The sequence below is a fragment of the Peromyscus maniculatus genome, chromosome X, assembly GCF_049852395.1.
Source record: "Peromyscus maniculatus bairdii isolate BWxNUB_F1_BW_parent chromosome X, HU_Pman_BW_mat_3.1, whole genome shotgun sequence".
Lineage (NCBI taxonomy): Eukaryota > Metazoa > Chordata > Mammalia > Rodentia > Cricetidae > Peromyscus > Peromyscus maniculatus.
Genome location: NC_134875.1, coordinates 41,732,840 through 41,748,252, shown reverse-complemented (window position 1 = coordinate 41,748,252; position 15,413 = coordinate 41,732,840). Strand labels below are relative to the sequence as shown.

General features: G+C 42.0%; 1 long non-coding RNA gene across 1 annotated transcript; it reads right to left on the bottom strand.

Annotated features, from left to right (window-relative positions):
• Positions 1-9,147: 9,147 nt before the first annotated feature.
• Positions 9,148-12,687, bottom strand: LOC143270864 (uncharacterized). The gene is made up of 3 exons (XR_013048071.1): positions 12,107-12,687; positions 9,689-11,907; positions 9,148-9,365 (listed from the first exon to the last, which is right to left on the bottom strand). It is a non-coding gene; the product is annotated as an uncharacterized LOC143270864 (long non-coding RNA).
• Positions 12,688-15,413: the final 2,726 nt, after the last annotated feature.

The following is a 15,413-nucleotide window of genomic DNA, read 5'->3' as shown; positions in this document are numbered from 1 at the left end:
TGTAGGAGTTCCTTGGTCGAATTTTTGAGGTCACTTATGTATACTATCACATGATCTGCAAATAGTGAAAGTTTGACTTCTTCCTTTTCTATTTGTATCCCTTTGATCTCCTTTTGTTGTCTTATTGCTCTAGCTAGAACTTCAAGTACTATATTGAATAAATATGGAGAGAGTGGACAGCCTTGTCTTGTTCCTGATTTTAGTGGAATCTCTTTGTGTTTCTCTCCATTTAATTTGATATTGGCTGTTGGCTTGCTGTAAATTGCCTTTATTATGTTTAGGTATGTTTCCTGTATTCCTGATCTCTCCAAGACCTTTATCATGAGGCAGTTTTGGATTTTGTCAAAGGCCTTTTCATCATCTAATGAAATGATCGCGTGGTTTTTTCTTTTAGTTTGTTTATATGGTGTATTACATTGACATATTTTTATATGTTGAACCAACCTTGAATCTCTGGGATAAAGCCTACTTGATCATGGTGAATAATTTTTTTGATGTGTGCTTGGAGTCTGTTTCCCAATATTTTATTGAGTATTTTTACATCAATATTCATGAGGGAGATTGGTCTGTAATTCTGTTTCTTTGTTGCATCTTTGTTTGCCTTGGGAATCAGAGTAACTGTAGCCTCATAAAAAAGTTTGGTAATGTTTCTTCTGTTTCTATTGTGTGGAACAATTTAAAGAGTATTGGTATTAACTCTTCTTTGAAAAAAATCTAGTAGATTTCTGCACTGAAACCATCTAGTCCTGAGCTTTTTTTTGGTTGGGAGTCTTTTAATGACTGATTCTATTTCCTTAGGGGTTGTTGGACTATTTAAATAGTTTATCTGGTCTTGATTTAACTTAGGTATGTGGTACCTATCCAGAAAATTATCCATTTCTTCTAGATCTTCCGGTTTTGTGGAGTAGAGGTTTTTGAAGTATGACCTGATGATTTTCTGGATTTCCTCAGTGTTAGTTGTTACATCTCCCTTTTCATTTCTGATTTTGCTAATTCGGATGCTCTCTCTCTCTACCTTTTGGTTAGTTTGGATAAGGGCTTGTCTGTCTTGTTGATTTTCTCAAAGCACCAACTCTTTGTTTCATTAATTCTTTGTGTTGTTCTTTTTGTTTCTATTATATTGATTTCAGCTCTCAATTTGATTATTTCCTGGCGTCTATTCTTCCTCGGTGACTTTGCTGCTTCTTGTTCTACAGCTTTCAGTTGTGCTGTTAAGTCACTAGTGTGAGATTTCTCCAAATTCTTTACGTGGGCATTTAGTGCTATGAATTTCCCTGCTTTCATAGTGTCCCATAAGTTTGGGTATGTGGTATATTCATTTTCATTGAATTCTAGGAACTCTTTAATTTCTTTATTTCTTCCTTGACCCATTGGTGATTCAGTCATTATTCAGTTTCCATGAGATTGTAGGCTTTCTGTAATTTTAGTTGTTGTTGAAATCTAACTTTAAACCATGGTGGTCTGATATAATACAGGAGGTTATTCTACTTTTTTTGTATCTGTTGAGATTTGCTTTGTGTCTGAGTATGTGATTGATTTTAGAGAAGGTTCCAGGGCTTCTGAGAAGGTATATTCTTTTTTGTTAGAATGGAATGTTCTGTAGATATCAATTAAGTTCATTTGAGTCATCACATCAGTTAAGTCCCTTATTTCTCTGTTAAGTTTTCATCTGGCAGATCTGTCCAGTGGTGAGAGTGGGGTGTTAAAGTCTCCCACTATTAATGTGTGGGGTTTTATGTGTGATTTAAGCTTTAGTAATGTTTCTTTTACAAATGCGGGTACCCTTGTATTTGGGGCATAAATGTTCAGAATTGAAACTTCCTCTTGGTGGATCTTTCCTGTGATGAGTATGTAATGTCCTTCTTGATCTCTTTTGATTGATTTTAGTGTGAAGTCTATTTTGCTGGGTATTAGCTACATCAGCTTGCTTCTTAAGACCATTTGATTGGAAAGACTTTGCCCAGCCTTTTACTCTGAGGTAGTGTCTATCTTTGAAGTTGAGGTGTGTTTCTTGTATGCAGCAGAAAGATGGGTCCTGCTTTCGTATCCATTCTGTAAGCCTATGTCTTTTTTTATAGGTGAATTAAGTCCATTTATATTAAGGGGTATTAATGACCAGTGATTGTTAATTCCTGTGTGTGTGTGTGTGTGTGTGTGTGTGTGTGTGTGTGTGTGTGTGTGTGTGTGTTTCTCTTCTTTGGGATTTACTGTTATGGGGTTATCTATTGCCTGTGTTTTCATGGTGTATCTGGCTTCCTTAGGTTGGAATTTTCCTTCTAGTGCTTTCTGTAGGGTGAATTTGTGGATAGGTATTGTTTAAATCTGGTTTTGTCTTGGAATGTCTTGTTCACTCTGTCTATGGTGATTGAAAATTTTGCTGGGTATATTAGTCTAGGCTGGCATCCACAGTCTCTTAGTGTCTGCATTACATCTGTCCAGGTCCTTCTGGTTTTCAAAGTCTCCATTGAGAACTCAGGTGTTATTCTGATGGGTTTGCCTTTATAAGTCACTTGGCATTTTTCCCTTGCTGTTCTTAATATTCTTTCTTTATTCTGTATGTTTAATTGTTTAATTATTATGTGGAGAGGGGACTTTTTGGGGGGTCTACTCTGGTGTTCTATTACGCTTCTTGTATCTTCATTGGTATTTTCTTCTTTAAGCTGGGAAAATTTTCTTCTATGATCTTGTTGAATATATTTTCTGTGCCTTTGAATTGGTATTCTTCTCCTTCTTCTACCCCTATTATTCTTAGGTTTGTCCTTTTCATGGTGTCCAAAATTTCCTGGATATTTTGTTTTATGACTTTGGGGCTTTGGTATTTTCTTTGACTGACAAATCTATTTCCTCCATTGTATCTTCTACACCAGAAAATCTCTCTTCTGTCTCTTGTATTCTGTTGGTTATGCTTGCATCTGTGTTTCCTGTTCGTTTACTCAGATTTTCTATTTCCAGCATTCCCTCTGTTTGTGTCTTCTTCCTTGTTTCTATTTCACGTTTTAGGTCTTGAACTGCTTCCCTCATATGTTTAATTGCTTTTTCATGTATCTCTTGGCTTTCTTTTAGGAATTTATTGATTTCTTCCATTTTTTGTTTGTTTTTTCCTCAATTTCTTTAAGGTAATTTTTCATTTTTGCTTGAAAGGCCTCTAACATCTTCATAAAGCTATTTTTAAGGTCATTTTCTTCTGCTTCTTCCACCTTGTGATGTTCAGGTCTTGCTGTTGCGAGGAGGGCTAGGTTTTGGTGATGCCATATTGCTCTTTATGTTGTTGTATATATTTTTGCACTGATATCTACCAACCTCTTCCTCTAATAGGTGCAAGAGGTGCCTGTGTCTTGATGAGTTGCTATTGGTCCACTCTGTGCTTGTTGTGTCTGTGTCTCAGGGGGCAACTCTGGGTCCAATCTTAGCTCTTGGTCTTATTGGAGCTGACAGATTCTGTATCTCAGGGATCTGCTCTTGGCCCAATCCAAGCTAGCTGACTCTGTTACTCATGGAGCCACTCTTCATTTTATCAGACTCTTGGTCCAGTCAGAGTGAATCCACAGATTCTGTGTCTCACAAAGCCTCCCTTGGTCCAATGAGAGGTAGCAGATTCTGTGTCTCAGAAAGCCCCTCTAGGTCCAATGAGGGCTGGCAGATTCCCTGTCTCAGGAGGTTACTCTTGGTCCAATAAGAGCTCTTGATCCAATAAGAGTTGGCATTTAGGTTTCCTTGTCTCAGGAAGTTACTGAAGTCACAGGAAGATGAGTATTGTGGCAGGGCATGGAACTTTTAGATTGTAGAGTCTGATGGGGGGTTTTGGTGGTAGGGAGGCCTTCCAGCAAGAGTTTTCCCTGTTGGCTGGCAGCTGGAGCAGAGCTGGGTGTGAGTTCCTGGGAAATCTCTGTATCCAAGGGCCAGGATCCTAGAGGCAGGACTCTCTAGGTGGGAGAAGAGTCACTCACCTCTTGGTCGACTAACAGCTGTCAATTTATTTTCCATGCCTCAAGAAGTTTCTAGGGTCACAGGCAGATGGGTATTGGGGCAAGATGTGGAAATTGTAAACTGCAGTGTCGGGGTTTTGGTTGGGGGGGGGGCATCAGATAGTTTTCCTTCATGTGGATGGATGGTTACAAACATCTGTATCTTGCTGCATGCACATGATAAAGAAAGGTCCATGTACAAGAGAGAGTCGGTCATTTGAAGAAAGTAAATAATAAGTGTCATGACTGCAGTGGCTATGTGTGGTAGAGAGAAATAATGTTTACAGAAAATTAGTTTATAATGATTTCTAGGAAGATTAAAAGAGAGGGCTTATAGGGCCAGCCCAGGACTTGTGAGGATGGTAGCAGCATGGATGTTCTATCAGTTTTTCTTTGGTATTGTCTAGTCCCCAGTTAGTGTCCCTGAGAACCAAAGCATTCATTGGAGGCAGAGGTACCTCAACACAATGGCAAGAAGGCTAACAGAAACACTTGAATGCACAGACAGACTCATGGAAAGCACAATGGTAGAAGACCAAGGGATTTAGGTGACATTTGTCCTTTCTATTCTGACTCTTGCCCATGGCCCAAGAACTGGGACACTCACCATGGAAACTATCTGTGTGCTTTCTGTCTTCTGTACAGCCTGGCATCTACCTCTGCATGGTATAAATCCATTACTGGTCCTACAGCCAGTGTGGGTAGGTGTTGTCTCCCCTGTGCCAATGGCCCAACTTCTTCTCTGTCCTATGCACCTTCCCAGTCATGAACCTCGTGTGTAAGTGTTGGGAGGAGGTGTAAGGTAATAGAGAACCTGAAGCTTAGTTATGTCGTGGTTATCCAGTGTCTGCACAGCCATGGGACACTTGAATCCATATTGGCTACCCTTGGAACCCAGAATCAAGATGCTAGCTGAGTGTCATGCACATCCCTGCCAGTCAGAGTGTTTCTGCTGGGCTATGAGAGCTTGCTGTGTTCAGCCCTAGTCCCAGTTTATGCCCAAAATTTCCTTTCTGTGCCTTCTCCTGACTCTTGCATTTGGTGGTGGGTTTTCCAATTTAGTTTTCCTCATGTTGTCTATGCCTTGAGCATGTGACAGGCCCTTATGATTGAGTGTCTCCCTGTAGTGGAATGGTGTGTGTGTATGCTTAGGGAGGAGATTGCCAAGCAGGGTCAATACAGAAAGGTCTAAAAGTACACAATTGAAATCAGCCATCTTATAGTCTATTGGCAAGTTGGCTCTTTTTTTCCCTCAGAGAAGGGCGGAGGGATAGACCCTGGAATATGGGTACCAATGCCTTTTTAGTGCAATACTGCCATCAAGTGGATTTGCTTTCCTTATTTTGTCAGCACCTCAGTGAGCTGATTCTCAGTAGGACTGAGGGTAAGGGCATGACTATGCATGGAGACTCTCGTCCCAGGACTGAAGTGAAGGTGGCTCCAGGTACCTTGCCAGTTCTGGAGCAAGCCAGGGTCCATGTGATCTCTGGGGGTGATCCTTTGCCAGTTCCCGAGGCTCCCCATATCCCCGAAAACTAACCAGAGCTAAACAGGAAGTGCAGCCTCGGATTTCTTGGGGTAGCCATGTTTGTCAGAGTGCTAAAGTGCTTTCTTCCCAAGAGTCAGCTGCTTAGGAGGAGACATGTGGGCAATGTGCTGGTGCTCACTCATTCCCTTCTACCACCGTCAAGGAGTGGAGACAGCACACGTTGCTGTGGGGACAGCAGAGGCTCTGGCTTCATGACACTTTTTCTGAACCCACATCTATGTCTATGCCTCATTTCCTGGAATAGATGCTGCTTTGGGGATTCTGTCCTCTTGTTAATGGGCTTGAAGATCCCAGAAATTCGAACAGGAGTCTGCACATTTAGCAGTCCATCTTACCTTTCTCCTTCCCTTCTTCCTCCCTCAATCTGTGCTTCCTTGTAGCACGAATCTTAAAAGGTCTTTCTTATTAATAAAAACAAACCAGAGCCAGGTACTGGGGTGAATGCTGAAAGATCAGAGAATCAGAACAAGCCACAGTCACCTAACCTTGCCAGTTCCTCAGGTGATTTCATTTCCTCAAACTGGAAGCCTTTGTGTCCTCATCTGAATGGATCTCAGGTGAACTGCACTGCTCAAAAGCCTAAAAGCTTAACCAGGCTCTAGTTCCTGATCCTCTCACCTTATGTAACTTTCTGCTTCCTGCCAACCCTTTCCAGGATTAAAGGCTCTTTGTTACCATGCCTGGCTGTTTCCAGTGTAGCTTTGAACTCACAGAGATAAGAATAGATCTCTGCCTTTGGAATGCTAGGATTCAAGGTGAGTGTGCCACCATTTTCTGACCCCTATGTCTGTCTAGTAGCTGTACTCTGACCCCAGATAAGTTTATTAGGGTACACAGTACATTGAGGAACACAATATCCCCACAGCACTTTCCTATAGCAAAAATCTTAAAGGATCTTTCTTATTAATAAAAACAAACCCAGAGCCAGATATTGGGGTGAGCACTGAATGATCAAAGAAACAGAACAAGTCACAGCTAACCTTACCTCACCAAATTCTCAGCAGATCTTGTTCCCATGAATCTTCAGACTGAAAGCTTCTGAGTCCTCACCGGAATTGATCTCAGTTGAACTGCTGGTCAAAAGCCTAAAAGCTTAAAAAAAAGTCTAGTTACTGATCCTCATGCCTTGTGTACCTTTCAGATCCCTGCCATCCCTTCATGGGATTAAAGGCATGTGTCTTTTACAAGTAAGACATGAGATCTCAAGTGCTGTGATTAAAGGCATGTGCTACCACTGCCTGACCTCTATGTTTAATACAGTGCCAGTTCTGTTCTCTGACATCCAGGCAAGTGTATTGGGGTGCACCAAACATCAATCACACTTCCTACTTCCCTCCCTTTCTCCTATTCTCCTTTTTGGCTACCTCCTTCATCCCATGGTCACAGATCCATTGTGTCCTCTCTACATCATTTTCTGTACTTCCAGTATACTTGTAATGTGAAAGACATGTTATGTGGGAGAGAGTTTCTGTGTGTGCATGGGTAGGTGTGTGTGTATTAAAAACCACACTAATTCTCATGATGTCTACACTGACTTTGTCCTTCTCCATATGTTCAGATGCTGAGGAGAAAACTAGATGAAGTTGTGGATTGCTTTTGAGTCTGTCCCAAATGTAACCCAAAGGGATTGCCTAAGGAAAGGGTGCTGGTGTGCTGGTGTGCTGGTGTGGTACTGGCATCCTGGCAGGAGCCAAGAACCTGGGTTCTCTGTTATGTATCCTGGTGTTCTTGGGTGTATGTAAATATTATCAGACAGTTTGCTTTCCTTTGTGTGAATGGAGGTTTAGAGATATCTGTCCATGGATGCTTGCACATGATAAAGAAAGGTCCATGGACAAGAAAGTCTGTCCTTTTAGAAAAGTAATTAGTAGCAATATTTGACTGCAGTGGCTGTGTGTGGTAGAGAAAACTACTGTTTACAGACCATGAGACCATAATGATTTCTAGGAAGGTCTGAACAGATGGTTTGTAGGCCCAGCCCAGGACTAGTTAGCATGGTAGCCACTTGGATGGACTAACAGTTCTTCTTTGATATTTTCTAGTCCCCAGTAAGGGTCCATGGGAACCTAATCATTAATCAGAGGCAGAGGTAAGTCAAAACGAAGCAAGATGGCTGACAGAAACACATGAATGCACAGACAGATTCATGGAATGCAAAATGGTAGAAGACCAAAGAATTTGGATGACATATGTCCTTTCTATTCTGACTCTTGTCCATGGCCCAGGAACTGGTTCTCATGGGTCTATATAAATACCATCAGATAGCTTTCCTTTGTGTGAATGGAGGGTTAGCGATATCTGTACCTGGCTGCATGTGCGTGGTAAAGAAAGGTCCATGGACAAGACATCTTATGTCCTTTGAAGAAAGTAAATAGTTGCAAATATCTTGACTGTAGTTGCTGTGTTTGGTAGAGAGAACTATTGTTTATAGACCATGAGATCATAATGAATTCTAGGAATGTCAGAACAGATGGTTTGATGGCCCAGCCCAGGACTTGACTGGTTAGTAGCTGCTTGGATTGACTAACAGTTCTTCTTTGATGTTTTTTAGTCCCCAGTGAGGGTTCATGAGGACATAATCATTCACCGGAGGCAGAGGTACCTCAACATAAAGGCAAGAACGCTGACAGAAACACTTGAATGCACAGAGAGACTCATGGAATGCACAATGGTAGAAGACCAAAGCATTTGGATGACATTTGTCTTTTCTATTCTGACTCTTGCCCATGGCCCAGGAACTGGGATACTCAACATGGAAACTATCTGTGTGCTTTCTGTCTTCTGTACAGCCTGGCATCTCCCTCTACCTGGTATAAATCCATTACTGGACCTACAGCCAGTGTGAGTAGGTGTTGTCTCCCCTGTGCCAATGGCCCAACTTCTCCTCTGTCCTATGCACCTTCCCAGTCATGAACCTGGTGTGTGAGTGTTGGGAGGAGGTATAAGGTAATATAGAACCTGAAGCTTAGTTATGTAATGGTATCGAGTGTCTGCACAGCCATGGGACACTTAAATCCATATTGGCTACCCTTGGAACCCAGAATCAAGATGTTAGCTGAGTGTCATGCACATCCCTGCCAGTCAGACTTTCTGCTGGGCTATGAGAGCTTGCTGTGTTCAGCCCTTGTCCCAGTTAATGCCCAAAGTTTTGTTTCTGTGCCTTCTCCTGACTCTTGCATCTAGTGGTGGATTTTACAATTTAGTTTTCCTCATGTTGTCTATTCCTTGAACATGGGACAGGCCCTTAAGATTGAGTGTCTCCCTGTAGTGGAATGGTGTGTGTATGTTTAGGGGGAACATTGCCAAGCAGGATCAATACACAAAGGCCTAAAAGGACACAATTGAAATCAATCATCTTATAGTCTATTGGCAAGTTGGCTCTTTTTTTCCCTCAGAGAAGGGTGGAGGGATAGACCCTGGAATATGGGTACCAATGTCTTCTTAGTACAACACTGCCTTCAAGCGGATTGGCTTTCCTTATTTTGTCAGCACCTCAGTGAGCTGATTCTCAACAGGACCGAGGGTAAGGGTATGACTATGCATGCAGACTCTGATCCCAGGACTGAAGTGAAGGTGGTTCCAGGTACCTTGCCAGTTCTGGGGCAAGCCAGGGTCCATGTGATATGCGGGGGTGCTCCCTTGCCAGTTCCCCAGGCTCCCCATGTCCCAGAACACTAACCAGAGGTAAACAGGAAGTGCAGCCTCGGATTTCTTGGGGTAGCCATGTTTGTCAGAGTGCTAAAGTGCTTTCTTCCCAGGAGTCAGCTGCTTTGGAGGAGACATGTGGGCAATGTGCTGGTGCTCACTCATTCCCTTCTACCACCGTCAAGGAGTGGAGACAGCACACGTTGCTGTGGGGACAGCAGAGGCTCTGGCTTCATGATAGTTTTTCTGAATGCCCATCTATGCCTACTCCTCATTTCCTGGAATAGATGCTGCTTTGGGGATTCTGTTTTCTGTTAATGGGCTTGAGGATCCCAGAAATTCCAACAAGAGTCTGCACATTTAGCAGTCCATCTTACCTTTCTCATTCCCTTCTTCCTCCCTCAATCTGTGCTTTCTTGTAGCACAAATCTTAAAAGGTCTTTCTTATTAATAAAAACAAAACTGTAGCCAGGTATTAGGGTTATTGCTGAATAATCAGAGAAACAGAACAAGTCACAGCTAACCACACCTCACCAACTTCTCCTCTGATCCTGTTTCCATGAATCTTCAGACTGAAAGCTTCTGAGTCCTCACTGGAATTGATCTCAGTTGAACTGCTGGTCAAGAGCCTGAAACCTTAAAAAGAAAAAAAAAGAAAAAAAAAAAAAAGAAAAACCAAACCAAACCAACAAAACAAACAAACCCCTCTAATTCCTGGTCCTCATGCCTTGTGTACCTTTCATCTCCCTGCCATCCCTTCCTGGGATTAAAGGCTTGTGTCTTTCCCAAGTAAGACATGAGATCTCAAGTGCTGTGACTAAAGGCATGTGCTACCACTGCCTGACCTCTATGTTTATTACACTTGCTGTTCTGTTCTCTGACACACAGACAAGTTTATTGAGGTGCACAATACATCAACCACACTTCTTCCTTCCCTCCCTTCTTTCCTATTCTCCTTTTGGCTCCCTCCTTCATCCCATGGTCACAGATCCATTCTGTCCTCTCTACATCATTTTCTGTACTTCCAGTATACTTTTAATGTGAAAGACATGTTATGAGGGAGAGAGTTTGTATGTGTGCATGGGTAGGTGTGTATGTAATAAAAACCACACCAATTCTCGTGATGTCTACACTGACTTTATCCTTCTCCATGTGTTCAGATTCCAAGGAGAAAACTAGATGAAGTTGAGGATTTCTTTTGAGTTTGTCCCAAATGTAACACCAAGGGACTTCCTGAGGAAAGGGTGCTGGTGTGCTGGTGTGCTGGTGTGGTACTGGCATCCTGGCAGGAGCCAAGAGGACTGAGTTCTCTGTTTTATGTCCTGGTGTTCTTGGGTGTATGTAAATAATATCAGACAGCTTTCCTTTGTGTGAATGGAGGGTTAGAGACATCTGTAACATAGAACCTGAAACTTAAATTATGTCATAGTTATTCAGTGTCAGCTCTGCCATTGGACACTTGAATCCATATTGGCTACCCTTGGAACCCAGAATCAAGATGCTAGCTGAGTGTCATGCACATCCCTGCCAGTCAGAGTGTTTATGCTGGGCTATAAGAGCTTGCTGTGTTCAGCCCTAGTCCTAGTTTATGCCCAAAGTTTCCTTTCTGTGCCTTCTCCTGACTCTTGCATCTAGTGGTGGGTTTTCCAATTTAGTTTTCCTCATGTTGTCTATTCCTTGAACATTGGACAGGCACTTATGATGGAGTGTCTCCCTGTAGTGGAATGGTGTGTGTGTGTGTGTGTGTGTGTGTTTAGGGGGGAAATTGCCAAGCAGGATCAATACAGAAAGGCCTAAAAGGACACAATTAAAATCAGCGATCTTATAGTCTACTGGCAAGTTGTCTCTTTTTTTCCCTCAGAGAAGGGCGTAGGGATAGACCCTGGAATATGGGTACCAATGCCTTTTTAGTGCAATACTGCCATCAAGTGGATTTGCTTTCCTTATTTTGTCAGCACCTCAGTGAGCTGATTCTCAGTAGGACTGAGGGTAAGGGCATGACTATGCATGGAGACTCTCGTCCCAGGACTGAAGTGAAGGTGGTTCCAGGTACCTTGCCAGTTCTGGAGCAAGCCAGGGTCCATGTGATCTCTGGGGGTGATCCTTTGCCAGTTCCCGAGGCTCCCCATATCCCCGAAAACTAACCAGAGCTAAACAGGAAGTGCAGCCTCGGATTTCTTGGGGTAGCCATGTTTGTCAGAGTGCTAAAGTGCTTTCTTCCCAGGAGTCAGCTGCTTTGGAGGAGACATGTGGGCAATGTGCTGGTGCTCACTCATTCCCTTCTACCACCGTCAAGGAGTGGAGACAGCACACGTTGCTGTGGGGACAGCAGAGGCTCTGGCTTCATGATAGTTTTTCTGAATGCCCATCTATGCCTACTCCTCATTTCCTGGAATAGATGCTGCTTTGGGGATTCTGTCCTCTTGTTAATGGGCTTGAAGATCCCAGAAATTCCAACAAGAGTCTGCACATTTAGCAGTCCATCTTACCTTTCTCCTTCCCTTCTTCCTCCCTCAATCTGTGCTTCCTTGTAGCACGAATCTTAAAAGGTCTTTCTTATTAATAAAAACAAACCCAGAGCCAGGTATTAGGGTGATTTCTGAATGATCAAAGAAACAGAACAAGTCACAGCTAACCTCATCTCACCAACTTCTCCGCTGATCCTGTTTCCATGAATCTTCAGACTGAAAGCTTCTGAATCCTCTCTGGAATTGATCTCAGCTGAACTGCTGGTCAAGAGCCTGAAACCTTAAAAAAAAAGAAACAAGAAAAAAAAAAAAGAAAAACCAAACCAAACCAAACAAACAAACAAACAAAAACCTCTAATTCCTGGTCCTCATGCCTTGTCTTCCTTTCAGCTCCCTGCCATCCCTTCCTGGGATTAAAGGCAGGTGTCTTTCCCAAGTAAGACATGAGATGTCAAGTGCTGTGTCACAGCTAACCTCACCTCACCAACTTCTCCGCTGATCCTGTTTCCATTAATCTTCAGACTGAAAAGTCTTCTTTTCTGAGTCCTAAAACTTAAAAAGCAAAAACAAAAACAAAATAACAACTCTAGTTCCTGGTCTCATGCCTTGTGTATCTTTCATCTCCCTGCCATCCCTTCCTGGGATTAAAGGCAGGTGTCTTTCCCAAGTAAGACATGAGATCTCAAGTACTGTGATTAAATTCATGTGCTACCAGTGCCTGACCTCCTTGTTTAATACACTGGCTGTTCTGTTCTCTGACACCCAGACAAATTTATTGGTGTGCACAGTACATCAATCATACTTCCTCCTCCCCCCCCTTCTTTCCTATTCTCCTTTTGGCTCCCTCCTTCATCCCATGGTCACAGATCCATTCTGTCCTCTTTACATCATTTTCTGTACTCCAGTATACTTGTAATGTGAAAGACATGTTATGTGGGAGAGAGTTTGTGTGTGCATGGGTAGGTGTGTGTGTATTAAAAACCACACCGGCCATCCCTTTTGGTCCCCATTGAAGACCCCACTGGCCGGGGTACTTGGTACCCAATGTGAGGCTCAAGCTGGGAAGGGCTTGGCGAATGCTGCACCCTGGCAAGCCGGCTGACATTGGACCACTGTGGCACATTGGTCATGTGTGAAGGTCTGGAGAGGAGATCGCCGTGGGATCACCCACGCCATTAGACAGATCTAGGGAGAGACATTTGGTCTCAACTCAAGGTGAGTGAGTCACCATGGGACAAGCATTTATTAAATAGGACCTGTTTATTTCAGGTTTGAAAGAATCTCTCAAGACACAAGGAACTAGGGTTAAAAAAAAAAGGATCTTAAAAATTTTTGACTATATTGGGGACATTTGTCCTTGGTTTCCTCAAATGGCAACTATAGATGAAAAAAGATGGAAATGAATAGAAGATTGTTTAAGAGATTATCAAATTTTTGGCTCTGAGAAGGTGCCTGTTTAGACCTTTTCTTATTGGAACTTGATAAATGATATCCTAAAGGTTTATGTAGCATGAATCTTCAAAGTTCTTATTAATAAAATCAAACCCGAGGCCAGTTATTGGGGTGAATACTGGAAGGTCAGAGAGACAGAACAAGCCACAGCTATCTCACCTCACCAGTTCCTCAGCTGATCCTGTTTCCTCAGACTGGAAGCCTCTGAGTCCTCATCCAGAATGAATCTCAGCTGAACTGTGCTGCTTCAAAGCCTGAAAGCTTAACCAGCTGAATGCTTAACCAGCCAAATGCTTAACCAGCCAAATGCCTCTAGTTTCTGGTCCTCATGCCTTATATATCTTTCTGCTTTCTACCACCATTCCCTGGGATTAAAGGCTGGCTTTCTGGGATTAAAGGTGTGTGTCACCATGCTTGGCTATTTCCAATGTGGCCTTGAACTCACAGAGATCCAGAGGGATTTCTATCTCTGGAATGCTAGGATTAAATGTGTGAGTGCCACCATTTTCTAGCCTTTGTATTTAGTGGCTGTCTGTTCTCTGACCCCAGATAAATTTATTAGAGTACACAATATTTTGGGGAACACAATACCACCACAGGTTTATAAAAAAAAAATAAAAGCAAGAAAAGTTTTAGGAGACCCCTTAAAGCAACTAACCTTATGAAATTGATTTACCATTAGATAAGCAGCAGAGATTCTAACCCCTCCCTTTAGGGAGAAACCTGCCGTTACTTCATTCAGGGTCTTACAAGGAGGCAACATAATATTATCACACTACAAGACCTCCTGAGAGTGTAAACCAGAACTACTGAAGTTCACTATGTTCTCCATAGTAGTAGAAGAGTCCTGCTACAGTCTTTTTTGTTAAAACTATTGTAATCTAAGGGCTAACTTGAGCCCTAAACTTGCCCTGCAGCTAACTAGGAGCTCCGCTCCAGCAGCCTTCATTTAAATCAGTGCAAGCCTCATAGCCAGTACCGATTTAAAAACTAATGGCAACTCCCAGCTCTCCTTAAAAAAAAAAAAAGTGTCCTTTTCTCTCTCTTTCCTCTTTTTGGGTTGACTTTTAAGTTCTTGGAAATTTACAAAAATCTCGGCTAAGTACAAGAACTTCAGTTAACCCGTTACAAAATAGGTCCTGGTTAGGGGACGCCCTACTACGACCTGTATGGATTCATCAGACCCTGAAGACATTTGGGGGTTGGAATCCTAAACATCTGCCTTCTTCCCTCTGAACCTAACTATCTGCTATCTGAATCTCAGCTCACTTGGGCCTTTGAGTCGTCTCCACCCTTCTCCTCCCCTTGCCATTCCCGGTGGCTGTCTGGCTTGATATAGACTGGACAAACGGGCTGCAGCTGCTACAAAAAAAAAAAAAAAAAATCCTCCTCTGTTTTAGTTTTTTTTTTTTTTACTGTGCTTATATCATTTCATGGTACACCTTAAAGGATTTATTGATTTGTTATTGTCCTTATATACTATATTTTTGAATAAGAGTTCCTGTTTCTATATTACAATAACTTCAGTACAAACTTAATATATTTTAGGCTAAACCTGACAGGTATAAAACCTAAGTTCTAAGTTTACAGAGATAACTAAATTGTAAATTGTTAAATAAGTTTACTTTAATTAAAGATAATTAAAAATCAAACTTATTGATTGATTGGCCAACGTAAACTGTAAGCTGTTAAGGATAAGTTGTACTTAAACTATAGGTATTAGAGATAATTATTGGGATACAAATTTAAGCTTGATCATTTTATGATCAAATTCTCTAATGTATACAAAATCATATTTATATACATGCTAATTATGCTAAATTTCATATAATCAATTCATTACTTAGCCTCCTACCATTTAAAATGTTTAAGCTTTGTACAAAACTGCCATACCCCTTATTGCCAAGGTTTTGTCCAAACTATGCTTTGAGATCATTTACATTATATCCCCATTTACCAGGCCTAAAAGATAATTTGCCTTGCTATCCAAACTCAAAGAAAAGATAGCTTGCCAAACAGATTTCAAAATAACCTTTGACTGTTCCTTTGTTTAAAGGAATTCACCACATTGGCTGCTCTCAGTAATCAATCACCTATATCTCCTGATAAATTAAATAAAAAATGCTTTTGGATATAATGTTTTTATAGAACATGAAGGATTAGATATAAAGAATGTTTAAGAGCCGGGCGGTGGTGGCGCACGCCTTTAATCCCAGCACTTGGGAGGCAGAGGCAGGTGGATCTCTGTGAGTTCGAGGCCAGCCTGGGCTACCAAGTGAGTTCCAGGAAAGGCACAAAAGCTACACAGAGAAACCCTGTCTCGAAAAACAAACA